The sequence below is a fragment of the Sciurus vulgaris genome (genome assembly GCF_902686455.1).
Source record: "Sciurus vulgaris genome assembly, chromosome: 15".
Classification (NCBI taxonomy): Eukaryota; Metazoa; Chordata; class Mammalia; order Rodentia; family Sciuridae; genus Sciurus; species Sciurus vulgaris.
In genome coordinates this window covers 60,206,003-60,225,388 of record NC_136476.1, presented here as the reverse complement: position 1 = coordinate 60,225,388, position 19,386 = coordinate 60,206,003, and the positions used below count along the sequence as shown (strand labels likewise).

Here is a 19,386-nt window from a genome sequence, read left to right as displayed (position 1 = left end):
CCACTGTGTGCTCTTAGACAAGTTACTTGATTTGTCTGAAATGTCTTCAGACAAATTATTGCTGCCTTCAATAACAGCAATAATAATAAAACCGTGAGCTCTGCTCCGAAAAGCTAGTAACATTATGTATATGAAAGAACTTCATGGGCTTCCATATGTATACCAGCTAGCTAACTTAACTATTCCTTTCTGTGAATAAATTCACTGCTAGACTTTAATCATTGTCCATGGTATTTTACCATTATTTGCAACATTCTTCTTTCATGAGAAATTTTACTTACCTAGTCAGATTCAGAGTGAGAAAATTATGTGAATTTTGTGTCTATTTATACTTGTCAAGGGATAAGAACGTTGACAATTTTATTAATCTCTTGGTAGCTACCAACCTCTAAGGACCTGATGACACCTGTCCATCAATTCTTAAGTGACTTAAGAGAGAAGAATATATGCTTAGAACTTTTGCTCAAAGTTGTATTATGAAAAATTCTAAGGTTCTGAGTAAAAGTTCAGGGATAAAATTTTTAAAACATTTTAATTTAACTCATAGAAGACCAGGTTATAGATTTAGCAGAAAATATTTTCCATCTTTAAAGATAATGGTTGAAAGAAAAAAATGTTTTTGCTTCACGTTAATGGTAAAATTCATGAAATCTGAATAAAATCTATAGTGAGTAGAAATGTGTAAGTGCTAGTTTCTTTAGATGTGAAACATATCATGGTTATGAAAGACACTGAGATTAGGGGAAATTAGGTAAAGGATAAATAGTATATTCTATACTACTTTTGTCGTTTCTCTGTGCATGTAAAATTATTCTAACCTAAGAAGTTTTTGAAATGACAGTTTTAATATCCTACTGAGCATTTCTGTGAATTCAGAATCCAAATTTTGTCACACATCAGTCACTCTTCCATACATGTGAATTTCACATCTATAGATTTCAACCAGCCTCGAATCAAAAATATTCAAAAATTAAAAATTGTACTGAAAATGGACATATTTTTCCTTCTTGTCATTATTTCACAAATGATACAATGATTTACATAAAACATACACTATAAGTAATCTAAGATTATTTAAAGCATATTAGAGAATATAAATTGATTATATGCAAATAATACACTATTTTACATAGGGGACTTGAGCATCCATGGATTTTATCACACAAGAGGAGTCTGAAAGCCAATCCCCTGAAGTTATTGAGAGATTAACTCACTAGAAGCTGAGATTATCACCAAACCACTATGAGAGTTATAGACAGAAAAGATCTACTTGTACAATTTTTGAAGTCAGGATATTTTAGAAATTAAAGCAACAGGATTTTGTTACAGGATTAAGAATTGAAACTTAAAGTTTCTAAACAAACTAGAAAGATGAATGATCACTTCTCAATTTCCGGAAAACTTATGATGTGGCAAAAGATTGTTTCACAGGTTTTTCTTCCTTCAAAATCTCTCCTTCTGTACTCATTGTGGTTTTATCATCAACAGAATCAGATTTAAAATCTGAATTTAAAAAAAATAAAAAAAAAATGCAATCAAGTAAAATATTATTATGGGAAGATATTATACTCAATTTTCTTTTGGGTTAATATAAGAAAAAATAGAACAATTAAATAGAAAATTTAAAGGAATGTACAATCTGGCAAAATTATATACCACAAGAAATAGGAAAATAAAATAACTGAAGGAACTAAGTTTAAGATACCAGGCTTGAACAGTTTGATAAACAAGACAAATTTTCTAGGCGTTCTCTGTATTAATTGTTTTGCTTTATAGTTCTAAAGAGATGCATTTCAAAACTTTATCCAATTATACATATTTTCTAAATTCAATCTGTTGAAGAGGAAAAATGTCCCCATAAATCAGGGTACCTCACAACACAATTCCCTACAACTGATGAATTTCCTTTAATAAAAAATTATTCTTAATCTCTGTGGATTTTCTCTTGTCACCTAATTTCATTGATGAATATTTTAGCTAAACTAATACTATGCTATCTTGCGCAATGTGTCTCTTTAAAATCTTTAAGAGAAGCATTATGATCTTGTCCTTTTTCTAATAATACTGAGCATTTTTTAAATGAAGGGAGCAGCAGCTTTCCTATATAGGAAAATTTCCAAATTTCATGTTGCAGGAAAGAAAAAAGAAAAGCATTAACAATTATTAAGTATATGCTGTATGCCCTCTGCTATATGAAACTTTTCATTTAATTCTTTTAGTAAGGAATGAAATTGTTGGTAGGATAGGCTGTCTGAGGAGCTAAGTAACTGACAGGATACAAACATGAGTAAGTGCTTGTTAGGGAATTCAAAAAAGTTTGTCTGATCCTAAAGACAGTCAATCCTCATGAGCATCATAATTGCCACTGTTTCAGGTATTTGTAACTGTATGCATTCAGTTAGGCAGCATTTTCTATTCTCCTTTGTGGAAACCTTTAAGGGAAAGGCAAGAAGAGATGGGAAGGAATTCCAGGATAAGCAATATAAATGTTCAAAGGGCAGACAGGGCTTATGATGGCTTGACTTTAAAGGGAGGAACTAGAAAGCTATGAATAAGTCTTTTTAATGGTAAGTAACATGATAAATGAATTACTTAGTAGGCTATATTAACATTACAGATGGGAAAAGTTTTATAACTAACTTTCAGAGAAAAAAATGTCACAAGCACTTTGAAGTTGTGTATATTGAAATTATATTTCTGTTGTTTCTGGATTATCAGAATAGTAAATCTGTCCACAATGCAATGTTTGGAAAACATAGAAAATCATCATTAAATGAAATTTATGATACTGATATTTTAACTTTCAACCCTCCAGCAATAACTATTGCTGTTATTGTGATAGAATGTCCTCCAACACATATGCACACACACACACACACACACACATACACACACACACAGACATATAAGCATCTCCATGTTAGGATTCTAGGATATATACCGCTTTGATAATGACAATTTTCCATGTCATGGAATTTTGCCTTGAAATTTTTAATGACTACAATATTCCAAGATTTTAAGTTTTACTTTCTAGGAATTGAGTTTATCTTTGCAACTTTAATAAAGAATTAAATTAATTCTAATATTTGAGAATAGAGGAATTCTCCCCTAAATTTGACTTTAAGAATTTCAGATCTATAAAAAATTCAAAGCATGCCACAAGAAACACCAATATATATCCAGATGTACAAATAGTTATTTTGCTACATCTACTTTTGTTTTTCCCATGCTACAGATCAAACCTAGGACCTTGCATATGCTAAGCAAATGCTCTACCACTGAGCTAAACCCTCAGTTCTTGCCATATCTACTTAATCTCTCCTCTCTCCCTCTCCCTCTGTTCCATGCACACATCTAATCATCTGTATTTGTACATATATATGTACATATATATGTGTGTGCCTGAGTCAGTGTATATGAAATGTAGCTTGCAGACAATGTAGCACTTTACCTCTAAATACTTCAGATATACAGAAACAGGTAATTTAACATTAGTACAATACTTATACTTAAATTACGGTCCACACAGAAACTCTTCTTATTATTCCAGTAGTTACCCTTATTGCTTTTGGTTTATTTGTTTTGATCCAGCAGGATCTAATTAAGGACTTTGCATTACATTCAGTTGTCAAGGCTCTTGAGTCTTCTTTAATAAAACAAAGAAAAAGGAAAAAGAAACAAAACAAAACATACCACAGTTCCCAGTTCTCTTTGTCTTTTGTGCCATTGAGAATATTTCAATATTTTATGTACACAGAGCAGGCCAATTGTCTTACAGAATTTTTGTCAAATTGGGTTTGTTTCCTTGTTTGCTGATGATTAGATTGATCCAGTTTTTCTTTCCAGATACTACAAAGTGATCCTCTCCTTCTGTATGTAAGATGCTACAGAATATAGAAAATCAAACTACAGATCAAACTAATTTATTGTAAGCTGAATCCCTGTGTTATGGTGGTGTCCTCTAGATTTCTCGGTGGTAAAGAAAACTTGTTCTACTGTGGTTTAACAACCATTTATGGAGATGACTCGAGGATACTAGGTGAATATCATATTCAAAACTGTCCTTTTCCTCATGATTGCCGCATTTATTTACAATTCTTGCCTGCATTGATTATTATTGGGTTCACTTTAAAAGATTAATTTTAAAATTTATCATATCTCCTTATCACATTTTTCTGAGACATGAACTTTTTTATATACAGTTATTGGATTTTTTTTTCATTTTATGTTCTTCAAAACATCCTTAACATACACTTTTTAAAAAATGCTAAAATGTGATAGGTTGACATATTTGACTCCATGGAAATGTTATAGACCAGGCTATATTGGCAATGACTAAACAGACTGCATTTTACCCTGAGACTCCATGTTGTGTAGGAAATGCTTCTTCCATGGGAAGGCGCCGCCTCTGTACCCATCAACAGCTGCTTAGCATGACTTGTTTGGCAATACAAAATGATGAAATGGCAATTCTTGTATAATAAAAAATTGTTCTCTTTTTGATTCCTAGTTTCCTAAACAAAGTACCATGTTAACAGTGATGTCAACAGTGATTGTTTAGATGTTAGTAACCATTCTTTAGTTTGTACCTAAGAAGGTCATTTTGACCCACTTGCCCCTCTGCTAATGATTTCAGATTCCGTCATGTTAGTTTATAATTTTAAATCAACAGACAACAGACACTTATGATTGATGTACTGATTTATGGTATAAAAACCCCTGCAGTCCTGTGGTTGGGACTCCTAATAGCCATTTTGGGGGGCCTTGTGTGAGACAGTCAACCAGTGGTCTTAATAAAAACTCTCAAATTCAAATTTCAATTCAAATTCAAATCAGTGGTGATGGGTCTGTTCTTAAGTTGCACTCCATAACAAAAACAATGAGCTACTTCTGAGATACTATTTCTGGAGAATAACTTTGAATAACAACACCCCAACAAATTGAAAGAAATTACCATATTTTTCTTCCTTCTTTAAACATTGTCATTTCCAACTTTGTTAATTTAATGGGTGATTTAACAATTGAAAGGCTATAGTTAACTTATTAGCACACACATATTGGACATATATTTTCATTTTATGTTTACTTAAGTATATTTTACATTCATTTCTATTTTCTTAAGAATGTCTGAAGTAATAATTGAAATATAATTTGTTTTTCTCTGCTTATTCCCACATATTTATCACCATGATTCTCTATTCTTATGATGTTCATTTTTCTCAGGTTAACATATTTAAGTATTTTTAATTTGCACTGGCACATGAATTTGCAGAAGACTTGCATGTAGGAAAATGCATCTCTTGTTCACTATCACACATCACAGATCTTTATATTAGGAGTACAATGTGTGACATTTGTAATTTTTTCTTTAAAATGCTGACAACGGAATTCCTGGTTTTCCTTTTTATTATTCCAGAGAAGAGTCTGAAACTAGTGTAAGTTTTGTTCATTGTCTACAAGACTGTATTTTGTTAATTTTACTTATTTTTCTTATTGAAGCAGAAAAAACAACCTATTTTTTTACTGTTTTTGAAAAAAGGAATAAAAAAGCAAGAATACCTTTAGCTGAAAACCTTTTTTCTCTCATTTTTGTGGAGATCGTAATCCATTTCAATCTCTTTCCCCCCTCATACAAACTGTTATCTTTCTTTTTCAATTTATACTTTTAGTTTCATTATATTTTTTTTCTGATCATGCCTATAAGTCATATATTAAGTTTCTGTTCTCTAATATTCTATTGTTTACACTAATGGTTTTATAACTTTCTCATTTAAACAGATAATTTATTTAAAAGAACTTATCATTGTCTTTTGCATTTTGGAAGTTTTTTCCCCTCTATTTCTAATAAGATTTAACATATTTATAGAATGCACTCATCTCTAATGTTAATTTGATTGTGCTATTTTACTTTCTTTCCTTATAATGTCCTCAACTCATTGATTTCTCTTTTACATCAAACATTTTATTGTATTGTAAGTTCATGTGTCTTCCTTATGTATTATCATCCTTCTTTCTGAAAATAGTGTATTTTCACAGGAGAGTTAAAATTCCGAACAATTTCATCTTCTTGTAGTAGTATTCCATCCAGGAATGTGAAATTCCTTTGATGATTTTCCACCTGTTCTTTTCTATTCTCTTTTCTACTAGTTCTCTATATCTCACAAGCACTCCATATGCTGTATTGTATTATATAAACTCAAATGAGGTAATGGTTTTCTGTAATTGTTCTTCCTATAAAGTGTCTGCTCTCGGGGTGCCTACTTTTTTTAATGCCTGAACAACAACACAGTCCTTAGAAATGTCTCTTGTTAAAATGTCTCTACTACCCAAAGAAACCTACAGTTTCTAATGGTATTCTTTATAGAAAGAACAATCATGAAATTCCTGCAGGACCATTATAGACTCAAGTAATCAAAGCAATCTTGAGTAAAGTACAAAGTCTGATGCATCATCTTTTCTGACTTCAAAACATATTGCAAAGATATAGTAATCAAAGCAGTATGGTATTGGTATCAAAACAGACATACAAAGCAATATAACAATCGGGAGAGCTCACAAATCAATCAATGTGTCTATGGTCAACTGACCTTCAGCAAAGGTTTTAAGAACACATAATGGGGATACCTCTGTAATAAATTGCAATGGGAAAACTGAACATTCACATGCCAAAGAATGAAATTGGACCTTCTTTCATACTATATGTAAAAACAATGCAAAATGTATTAAAGATTTAAACTTAAGAACATAAACTATAAGACTACCAGAAGAAAACATAGGAGATGGGCTTCTTGACATTGGTCTGAGTAATAATTTTGTTAGATGACACCATAACCTCAGGTCACAAAAGAAAAAATAAAGAAGCGGTATAGAACCAAAATATTAAAACTTTTGTACAGCAATGGAAACAATCAACTGCATGGGAAAAAAATCTACAAATTGTGAGAAAATATTTGTAATATATACCTGAAAGGTATATATTATACCTTCTATATATATCCAACATATAAGGACCTCATATAACTCAATTTCAAAATAAAATGAATAAATAAATACTCAAAAACTGGGCAAAGAACATGAATAAACATTTCTCCAAATAAGACATGGAAATTATCAACAGGTGACGAAAAGGTGCTCAACACTATTAATCATCATGGGAATACAAATCAAAACCAAAATGAGATATAACTTCAGACAGGCTGGAATGGCTTTAATCAAAAAGACAGAAGATAACAGGTGTTAGTGAAGACATGAAACAATGGGAACTGTAATGCCTTCTTGGTGAAAACGTCAACTAACAGAAACATTATGGAATATAATGTGGAGTTTCTTAAAAAATTAAAATAGAAATAGTACCATATGATGCTACAATCTCACTCTGGATATATGCTCAAATGAAATGAAATCATGCATGTTGAAGAGATCCAAAAACTCCCAGGTTTACTGTAGCATTAGTCACTAACCCCAGGATATGGAAACAACCTCAATTTCCATTGACAGATGAATAAAGAAAATGGTATGTTCTTCTGTCATTAAAAAGAAGGAAATGTTGGAATGAACCTGGAAGACATTATGGTAAGTAAGATAAGCCAGACTTAGAATCACACATACTGTATGATCTCAAATATATGTGGAATTTAAAATAACCAAATTCATAGAAATATAGAAAGGTGATCTTCAGGGGCTATAGGGGAAGACCTCAGTAAAACAAAATTAAGTTCTGGAGACCTATTGTACAGCAATGTAAACCTAGTCACCAATACTGCATTGTACACTTGAAATCTGCCAAAATTGTAGATCTTAAGTATTCTCACCACAAGAGATAAGAAAGGAAGGGAGAGAAAGAGGAAAAGAGGGTGAAAGAGAGAGTGAGCAAAGGAATGAAAGAGAGAAGGGTGGAAAGATAAAGATAAGTGTAACTTTGTGAAGGGTGAAAAGTGTAATTTTGTAAAGGGTTGGTATCATGTCTATGGTCAACTGATCTTTGGCAAAGGTCAAGAACACATAATGGGGACACCTCTTTAATAAACTGCAATGGGAAAACTGAACATTCACATATTGTGGCACTTATTTCATTATATATAGAATTTTTTATCTCATATATATTCCTTATACATACACATGTAATATTTATATACATGTAATATTTATATACATGTATATATATCAAAACATTGTTGTTTTACATACTAAATATGCAAAACAATATGTATGCATTACATATATACACATAATATATATACACATGTATATATATCAAGACATTGTTGCTTTGCTTACTAAATATACAAAATTTTGTTTTTCAATTATACTTCACTAAAGAAGGAAAAAAATCTTAACTAAGATACCTAGTACATCTTTTGCTATAAACCTAAATCAACCTATTCCAGATTCGGTTTTCTTATTGGTTAAAAAAATTAAAAAGTTATTGTCCTAGATTTATCTTAAAGGAACTTACATCTCTGCAAAGTTATAAAGTAATATTATTCCTTTTTTTCATAAAAATAATCCTCTTATGAGATGTATAGATATAGGGTAGTTTGAGGCTGGCTGTACAAGCAGTCTAATCGATAATTCTAAATTGTGATTGCTCATTTTCCCTCCACATTGTTTGTATATTTTTGACTACAGAAAGGAATATCATTCCTATATGAATTTCAGTTGATTGTCTTGGCTGATCTTTATCTCTGTATGTAGTAGATTATTGTTCAGATTATACCTCTCAAAATGCAAGAAACTGGTGACAGACCACGCCCTTTGGCTTCAAGAGTTATTATTAAGACACTGGCATTAAAATTGTTGTAAGATGTTAGAGTTTGATCCTTTGGTGATTTGGAAGACAATGGTGGATTTCTTTCTCTTTCATGTTTATTTTTCCTTTTGTCTTAAACAATGTAGCTATTAATTGGAGAGAATGCTTTAGAATCGGCTGTTCAGCTTCCATTTCCACTCAGAAATATTTGATCTATTTTAAATTTGTGTGTGAAATATGGCACTAACCGCTGCTGTTACCAAGTCATGGGGCTAAAGTCTTCACAGAGAGGTCAGCTAAGTCATCTCTCAGCCTGAGCTATTCAAAGTACCATTAATATTGACTCCTCTCCTCCAGAAGTTGATTCTACTCTTACTCTTAAAATAATTCTTTTCAGGATCTTATAACTACTCTAAGATACATTGTCTCTCTGAGTTATAATCTAATTAGAGCCCTTTAACTCTTGTGTCTAGAAAAAGAGTCCTGCTTCTCATCCATTATCTGGAGCCATTTCATACACCCTAGTCTCCTAGTAAATCCCAAATCATTCTTTCTACCTGTAGGTCAAAGAAGCATAGTTTCATTTGCTTTATCTCACAGGGGCTATTGCCCAAACTTTTCATCAAATATGATTGCTTTATCCGAAATAACTCCATTACATACTTCACTGTTGACCCAAACTGTGCAAATTTTTTTTTGTAATAAGATTAGAGGACCACGTGTATGTCCTGAGAGAAGTTCTTTCTAGTGTCTCTTTATCGCTGTTATACACAAAGAATGAATGAAATAACAAGGATGATTGTAAGTTCTCAAAAACATATAATATGTATATTGCTTTAGATTGAATTCTTTTAAATTTCTTAAACATCATTTGAAAGCAATGCTTCTTAACAACTCTCTGATTCAAATTAGTAGTGAAATGTCATTTGTAGCTTTCAGTTTGCATTAGTCACACTGGTTAAAGCATATTGAACATTGCATTTGGGGATTTGTTTACTATGTGTTAACCTGGAGATAAGTGATAGTTTTACAAAAATAAAGTTTTGTATTTTGATATTTGTTAGGGAGAACAATGTGCTTTGGACAAAAATACAGAAAAGTGATGGGATGTGCCAGTTCAAAGGCCTCAAGAACTATTGTGCTCTTCCGCTTACTCTCTTGGAACCTTGTAGTCATTCTATGAATATGCCCAAGCTAACCCATTAGAGGAGGAGAGACCTCATAAATCAGAGCCACATCAGCAGAGGTGCCCCAGCTGAGACCCCAAGCACCAACACCAACCACTGCCCAAACTACCGCTCAAAGAAATACATGGGATGTTCTTGGATAGGCAGAATTAATATTGTCAAAATGGCCATACTACCAAAAGTGCTATACAGATTCAATGCAATTCCAATTAAAATCCCAATGATGTACCTTACAGAAATAGAGCAAGCAATGATGAAATTCATCTGGAAGAATAAGAAACCCAGAATAGCCAAAGCAATTCTCAGTAGAAAGAGCGAAGCAGGGGGTATCGCAATACCAGATCTTCAACTCTATTACAAAGCAATAGTAACAAAAAAGGCATGGTATTGGTACCAAAACAGACAGGTAGATCAATGGTACAGAATAGAGGAGATGGACACAAACCCAAATAAATACAATTTCCTAATACTAGACAAAGGGGCAAAAAATATGCAATGGAGAAAAGATAGCCTCTTCAACAAATGGTGCTGGGAAAACTGGAAAACCATATGCAACAGAATGAAATTAAACCCCTATCTCTCACCCTGCACAAAACTCAACTCAAAATGGATCAAGGACCTCAGAATCAGACCAGAGACCCTGCATCTTATAGAAGAAAAAGTAGGTCCAAACCTTCAACTTGTTGGCTTAGGTTCAGACTTCCTTAGCAGGACTCCCATAGCACAAGAAATAAAAGCAAAAATCAATAACTGGGATAGATTCAAACTAAAAAGCTTTCTCTCAACAAAGGAAACTATCAGTAATGTGAAGAGAGAGCCTACAGAGAGGGAGAATATCTTTGCCACTCATACTTCAGATAGAGTGCGAATTTCCAGAATCTATAAAGAACTCAAAAAACTCTACACCAAGAATACAAATAATCCAATCAACAAATGGGCTAAAGAAAGAACAGACACTTCACAGAAGAAGATGTACAAGCAATCAACAGATATATGAAAAAATGTTCAACATCTCTAGTAATAAGAGAAATGCAAATCAAAACTACCCTAAGATTTCATCTCACCCCAATTAGAATGGCGATTATCAAGAACACAAGCAACAATAGGTGTTGGCGAGGACGTGGGGAAAAAGGTACACTCATACATTGCTGGTGGGGTTGCAAATTAGTGCAGCCACTCTGGAAAGCAGTATGGAGATTCCTCAGAAAGCTTGGAATGGAACCACCATTTGACCCAGCTATCCCACTCCTTGGCCTATACCCAAAGGACTTAAAATCCGCATACTATAGAGATACAGCCACATCAATGTTCATAGCTGCTCAATTCACTATAGCCAGATTGTGGAACCAACCTAGATGCCCTTCAGTTGATGAATGGATAAAGAAACTGTGGCATATATATACAATGGAAAATTACTCCACCATGAAGAATGATAAAATTATGACATTTGCAGGCAAATGGATGAAATTGGAGGATATCATGCTAAGTGAGATAAGTCAATCTCAAAAAACTAAAGGAGGAATGATCTCGCTGATAAGCGGATGAGGACATATAAGGGGGTGTAGGAGGGGTTAGCGTTAGGGTTAGAGTTAGGTTTAGGATTAGGGATAAGGAGGGTTGTAAGAATGGAGGAAGGAAGCACTGTATAGAGGGAAAAGAGGGGTGGGAGGGGAAGGGAAAATATAACAATGAATCGAACAACATTACCCTATGTAAATTTATGATTACACAAATGGTATGCCTTTACTCTATGTACAAACAGAGAAACAACGTGTATCCCATCTGTTTACAATAAAAAAAAAAACTATCTTGAAAAAAAAAAAAGAAAAAAAAGAAATACATGGGAGACCCAGCAGAAATAAAAACAAAAAAGATGCCCCTCGTGAAGCTCAACTTCAATGGAATACCTTAGAACAAAAAACTAAATAAATCGTATTCTAATCCACTCGTTTTGGGATGACTTTTTGTTCAAACACTCTGATTCTGGGTACTAGTTGACAGGGTAATGCTTCAAGGCACAATTTGACTAAGTTTAATCAGTCATTAGATTTTCAAAGGCCATACAACCCCATGACCCAGATTGAGGAAGGCACTGTCCCTACCAGAACTGTTATTCATAGAATTAGATTATTTATAATTGTTGACCTATCGTAAGTGGGAGTTGGCCTGCTCAATTTAGCACACGTTATTCACACTTCCGTAAACTCTACTCATATATTAAAGATACAACATAAGTGAGCATGAAGGATATATACTGACAGAGACTATGGATCCTAGATTTAAAGCTGTATAAATTCAGTCAAATCATAAAAGTTTTGTTTGTTTGTTTGTTTGTTTCTGGTACTGGGGATTGAACCTTGCCTACTTGCTAGGCAAGTACCCCAACCTCTGTAAGCAATATCCCCAACCCTGAAAGTATCCTAAATTGTAAATTAATGTTCACCCTTAACTAACAAGTAAAGAAGTCATGAAATTACATATTTTTAAAGTTCCATAAAAGCCACTATATTATTTCTCTTCCCTCTATAATGGGCATGCAATTTAATGTTTCAATTTTTTTCATTCCAGTGGAATCTGAAAATTTGGCAATAAATGACTAAAAATATATTATGAGGAAGCAATTAAAATTAAAAAGTTTTGTTTTTATCGTGTTTGTAGATACTATTATATTCATTTTAGCTATTGTTTCTTCTTCATAAGAACATCTTATTATCATGCCTAAATATTAAGCATGACAGTGTAGTGGTACTCCATACTTCTTGAACACCCAAATGATACATACTTTTCTGGAACATCCTAACACAAGATTGGTCTTTTGCTACTTGATTTTATGAACTGTGTCTCTTTATAAGCATTTAAGTAAGAAAAAAAAATCATTAAAAATCTCTTTAGGGCTGGAGATATAGCTCAGTTTTTAGAGTGCTTGTCTTCTCCTGCACAAGGCCCTGAGTTCAATCCCCAGCACCAAAAAAAAAAAAAAAAAAAACTGCTTAATAATGAACATTTAAATTATACATTTTTGAAAATCAAAAGTTAATTATTAACACAGAGATGAGTGATATAAAATAAACAAATGATATGAAAATGCATTAGGATATGTAATTTAATAACAATTGTCTCACGAAGTAGTAATAGCAGGTAAAGTCTCAGAGAAACTATCAACAAAGAGCTCTTTGGTTGTGTATTTACCCTTACAATATTATAAAATAATTGAGTCAAGGAGATCTGATTTTCATATTTATAATCATAAAGAATAACACTTGCAACTGTACCCTTAATTTTATTTAAAAATATCCTTCTGGTATTTTGGATTTTGAATCAGTCATGACAAGAAACCCTTAATGCAGGCTCTCTCTATTTTTTTGTGTTAAAATATTCATAGAGCCACAGACAAATATGTAAACTTACAAATAATAAAAGTTTGAAAAAAGGACAATCTAATGTTAAAAATCTACCTGGAGTAGGAATGTGAGAAAAGATAACAGACTTTAACTTAGAGTAAGTATATTCCAACTTTATTCCATAAATAAGAGTGGCCAAAAATTTGTTTCCTGATGCTCAAATCACAATTCATTTCATAGTTGGAGACACGGGACCTTTACTAATCAAGCAGCCTTTTGTACCTTAAGATCAATATATGAAGGGAAGATGAAATTTTCTTCTAATAATATTCTTTAATTGCAATTATTTGTTCATACAGACATAGAATGTAATACAGTAATAACTAGACAGTTAGTATAAATTGAGCATTTTTATTCCAAATGAGATGCTAAATGTTTAAACACATTATTCAATTTAAGTATCATAAGAAATCTATTCTCAGTATTTATCAGCTTTTCCTCATTATAAAACATAACTGATATAATCAACTTATAAAGAGAAAAGGCATATACTGGTGAAGATTTTAGAAGTTCTAGTCCATGATCTGCCTGCCTCATTGCTTTCAGTCCTACAGCAAGTTAGCACATCACTAAGAGAGCACCCAGGGTGGAAAAATCATTTCCATCACATTCAGGAAGCAGAAGAGAAAGGAGTCAGGACCCCAAAATCCCTTCCAAGGGCACCACCACAGTGACTTCACATAACTCCCACTCTTTCAAGTTCTACCACCTTCCAAAAGTACTACCCTGGGAACCAAGCCTTTAACACATGGGCCTCAGGGAACATTCCAGATCCAAACTATGGAACTCAAACTTAATGGTGGAGGAAAAAGAGGGTGAGAATGTTTTTCTATTTATGTTGAACCATATCAAATTAACAATTGCCACAACTTTTACCTACGAAAAAACATCAATTTCATATGATTCAAACTAACACTAAGTGAATTATGCAGATCTGATATCTAAGTTTATGCAAAACTCCTTAAGTCTCCGAAAGGAAATGAGAAGGAGGTTGAAAGGGGTGAAAATTCTTGGTGTACAAGCACATTTTCAGAGGAGTCAGGCATTTTGCAGAGCATGGGACCAAAATAATCATTGCAGAACTGAAAATAGTGGTTTTGTTTCCGTTAAGAATAAGGGAATCAGATAAGATTAAATGAACTAGCTCGCAAGACTAGCCCTAGTATGCTTTGAAACTCTGCTATAAACCCTCCTTGAAGAAGGAAGCCTATGGTATGGCTTTCTAATTGAAATAACGAAAGAGAAAAAAATAAAATGAATACACATTAACACTCGGTAATTTATTTTCTGCTCCAGTGTTATAATTATTTATTACAATCAATAATATATTTTCTATAACAGGATGGGAGGCATGAAGTCTTAAAAAATCCATAGGGGAAGGTGTTTAGGTGGAGGAAGGAGGAGGGGTTTGAACAATGACAAAAATATAATTCAAGATGATATTTCAGTAGTAAATAAAACGTTGCATTAAATCTGATACTATTTTGAAATTTTCTAGAAAGCCCATGGATTTTGTTATTATTTACAGATGCTTCTAAGGAAAATGCTACTACATATGGAAGAAGCCCTATACCAGGGAAGGCAAAAGTAATATGATAGTATCTCTTATTATAGTTAACTCTACCAGGTCAAGTTTCAGCAGCACTTTGCTTTTGAAATTTTGTTATCTCAAAATTATAGGATATTTTTAGCTCTTTTTCCTTGTATTGCATGTACCTAGACCTCTCACTTTGTTTTTAAACTTAATCATTTAGTAATTCTGTTTTACTGAACACAGAGAAGTACAAGATTACCTTTTTACAAAACATAAACTATTTTAAAATTTACTTATATTAACACAATTCCCTCTCTTGTAGTTGGAACACATGGAACACAAATTCATCATTTTTGAAGTGCATTCTACTAAATGTCTTGAATAATTTAACAGGCTTGATGATTTCCATTTTGTAGATGAGATTTCTGAGGACTTCAGAAGATGAAATAACTTATATAAGGTCAAAGAGATTAAAAATTAGTCAATATTTTAACTAACACGGTTTGATCCCAGAAGACCTACTTTTAACAATCATCTTATGCCAAAATTTTATTCAAATAGTAATCGTGTCACTTGATATTGTGAGCATTAAGCTTTGAGTTAATGTAAATCTTTTCCAATAATGAGAAACATGCTCAAAGTTCCTCTCCTTTCACATAGCACTTTTCTAGTAAGAGATGAGACTTCAAAAATTTAACTTAATAGCATTATCAATGTTTCTTATGAAACTGATATTAGAAAACTATGATTATTAGACTAATTAATACTGACCAATATTAGACTAATTAATGAGTATGGACCAGATGATAAATTTCAATATTGTTGATAATTACTATTATTAAATTATTATGTTTATCAGGATATAAAACTCAATCATTGAAAATGTGGATAGAAATCAGGGATATTTGTTACACAAATATTGTAACTGAAACTGCAAAGGTTAAAAAGGAGGAACTATAGATAAAGGAACTTTATTGATGCTAAATTGACTTCTAGATGATAAAGAAGATGCTCTGAGGGTAAGACTTTTTTAATAGCAGATAATTTAACTTAAATTAAAGCAAGTATAAGGCAATAAAACATATTGAATTAATCAAGTCAAGGTCATGAATCTTTTACATAAAGCCACTTTTTTCCCAAAGTTAAGGCTTTAAAAGTAATCTTTCTTTGCAGTTCCTAACACCAATACATTCTTTATTTCTCATAAATGCAGTGAAGTCATTTCTTCACACTCTGATTTTATTACTTCTTTATTGCAGAACTCTGAAAAATGGTGGTAAAATTTTTCATTGATTCTTTGTGATTTTCAGATTTGCATATCTTATAAGCTTCATGGGCAGTAAGTACATTTAAATGCAATCCAGTATAAGTATAATCATTTATTTCCTATCTGTATATATTTCAGTGTAGTTAACTTAATTTTGTTAATCCTATTGCTTTAAAATATATAGTTTTCAAATCTTTATTTAGGAATCATATTTTTCCCTTAAGTGATATTGCTCTGAATATAAAATTATACTTTCCTAGGAATGAGAAGTTTGTTTTCTTTCATCTCAAGGTGACTTAGAGGCTAAAATACAGATAACATTGCTACATGAACAAGGACCTCGGAGCAATTTTACGAGTGCCACTGTAAGATTCACTGTGTAAAATTACTCCTTATCTTTGCCCCTAAAGTAAAACTGTATGTTTAATCTAACAAAACAGATGACTATTTAAAAAAAGGAGAAAGAAAGAAAGACAGAGAGACAGAGAGAGAGAAAGGAAGGAAAAAAGGAAGGGAGTGAGGGAGGAAGGGAAGAAGGAAAGCAAGGCAGTTTCCTCTTTTAATCTATTTAATCATCTGAAAATTGAAGAACTGGGCTAAATTTTTATATTTTATAAAAATGTAACTCTAAAGCTTCTGTTGAGATTGGCCTAAAATTAGTGGATTGTAGAGAGTATATGGAAGAACAAAGCCAATTACCAGGAGTAGATTTATTCAGGAACACGTCACTGACGATGCTGATTTCTGGCATTTGTCCTTCAACATGGCAACCTGACCCACTGCTGTGACTCTTCAGTGAGATTGCCCAACAACTTCTTCCATCCACAACTCACCTTCTCCCCATATACACAAAGAACTCCCCTCTTTCATCAAATTGTAGGTTACACTTCTTTATGATATTCCCTTGCACTTCTATACAGACAAAGGTAATTCCGGTCAGGACAAAGTCCTGCAGGATGTTTCTGGGTAAGAGTAAATGCTTTAGATTACTGATCATCACAGTAGATACTATTCTAATTCCTAGCTAGCTGTGACTAATTATCTCTATTTTTGAACCCTTTGATTTATTTGTACATTATTTATTTTCTACAGCAAAGTGTCTTACCCTTTTAATATAATGTAAAAATATCATATTCACAGATACTAGCTAAACAACAAACAAATACATTTCTCCTCATACTTAAGTAATTTAAAATCCACTTTCTGCCATTACAATAGGTGGGGGGGGGGAAGCCCTGAAAAATATGAAATTAGTCCATGCATTTAATAGATCCTAAAGTGTCAAAAAGGTTAACAAAGTGCCAAACAGTGAGGATTTCTCCATATTTAAGTTTGAGAATTCTACACTATGAATAGCAAAGATCCTGAACAAATTGTTTCCTGCTGTATCTTTGGCCACTGCCTGTTTATCTACTGAGACTAGGATTTAAGAGGAATAAATAGAAAAACATTAGCATATTAGAAATATTTGCTGCTTATGCTTTCTTCAGTAAGATCCTACTAGAAAAAGTAAAGTTTGTGCTCAAGCTGGCTATGTAAAAAGATGAGAAGAAAGATAGTATATTTGAAAAGATAATATTTGAAAAGCATTGTCTACTTAGAGTCAGCAGTCCAAATAGTCAAGAGTCAAATCATTTTGTATTTTGTGAAGTTGGAACAGACAACTATCTGTCCCCAAATGGCTATTAGCACTATATATGAAAGGATAGGCAATTAAAGACAGCAATGGACTTCTGCTCTGCTCTTCAACCTGCAGGACTGAACGAGCTACCTCTACCCAATCCCTCAGGAGCCAGCTGTCACTCAGTGCCGAAGTCCTGGTGACTCCTGTCAAACCCTCTGCATGTCCGCGTGGGAGGTGCGGGGCCTTTGAATGAAGTGGAGACCCCGCTGGCCCGGATCTCATTCCCTGACGTCAGCAAATTTTTCCATGGGACAATAGGTTGAAGAGAATTACTGAATTTGGGCCTGACTCCAGTGGGAGAATGAAGGGGGTTACCATGATTAAAGCAATAGTTTATGGTAATGTTGTTTGATATTTTAGGAAGAAAAGAGAAGACCCATCAACGGACAGTATATCTAAAACCATATAGAAAAGAGGATATGTTAACATATGTGAAGAAATTCCAGGATAAATTGCACAAGAACTATGGTGATCCTTTAAGAGCTGTTACTGAAACAGGATGGGGTGAATTTGAAATAACCATCAAATGTCTTTCATGGACCGTAATGAAAGATCTGTAACCCTATATCATTTATTAAAGTGTTTCCAATCACACACCAATGCCCTACTGGGGGAAAAGACAGTGGTTTCAGAGTTATGTGATGAAATGATATTTCAAGACTTAACAGCAGTGATGCAACAATTATTAACAGCTTCTTGTCAGCTAACATTAGGAGTCTATAAATATGAAACAGAATTTGCAGAACTTGAAGTGAAAACCAGAGAAAAATTAGAAGCTGCCAAGTAAAAAACAAGCTTTGAAATTGCAGAGCTTAAGGAGAGATTAAAAGCAAGCTTTCAACTATAGATAGTTTAAAAAATGAAATCAGAAAACTTAAAAATGATCATACAAAAGACATGAACATAGAAAGTTCCGAAGAGAACTTGGTAGTAAGCTAAATTGAAAGTAAGGTGGACTTTAATGGAGAATGTACTTACTGTAAATGCTATGATGTTTCTTTGAGGAACTGCATATAGCACTGTTTGTTGATCATGAATTTCTCACCAATGATTTCAAGGCATCTGTTCTGTTCAAGTAATCTTTAATAACAAATATATGTGTATAATACGAATGGATGCCGGGCATTTTACAAACTCATTTTAGGGAAAACATATGATGAGCACAATGTTAAAAAAATTATTGGAGTATATGTATAGGCTATTTTCCTTTTGATAGGCATCAAAATTTCACTATAAAATATAACTTGTACACATTTTGCATTTCTATAGTAGTTGTAGTTAGTGAAGATTAGTATATATATTTCATTTCCAAGTTCTTACCTGCCTCCATTCTACCTCTTTTGTATATAATGTGCCCAGTATGTACTTAATAAATGTATCTTTTGGGTCCTAAAATAAAGACAGCATTGAGAACAAAATAGGTGTATCGAGAGTGAACCACCAGTATAGCCAAGTGGCATAGGCTTTGTTTAAATGTGTTTCTTTATGTACTAACAAGGAGGGCATTTATAATGGAATTAGAATCAAAATTAGTTGGATTTCATAAAAACTAACTATCATTTCT

At 32.8% G+C, this 19,386-nt stretch overlaps 1 pseudogene across 1 annotated transcript; it reads left to right on the top strand.

Annotated features, from left to right (window-relative positions):
* Positions 1-16,465: 16,465 nt before the first annotated feature.
* LOC306644891 (YEATS domain-containing protein 4-like) lies at positions 16,466-18,761 on the top strand (annotated as a pseudogene). Its single transcript has 2 exons — positions 16,466-16,503; positions 18,081-18,761. The product of its transcript is annotated as a YEATS domain-containing protein 4-like (transcript).
* Positions 18,762-19,386: the final 625 nt, after the last annotated feature.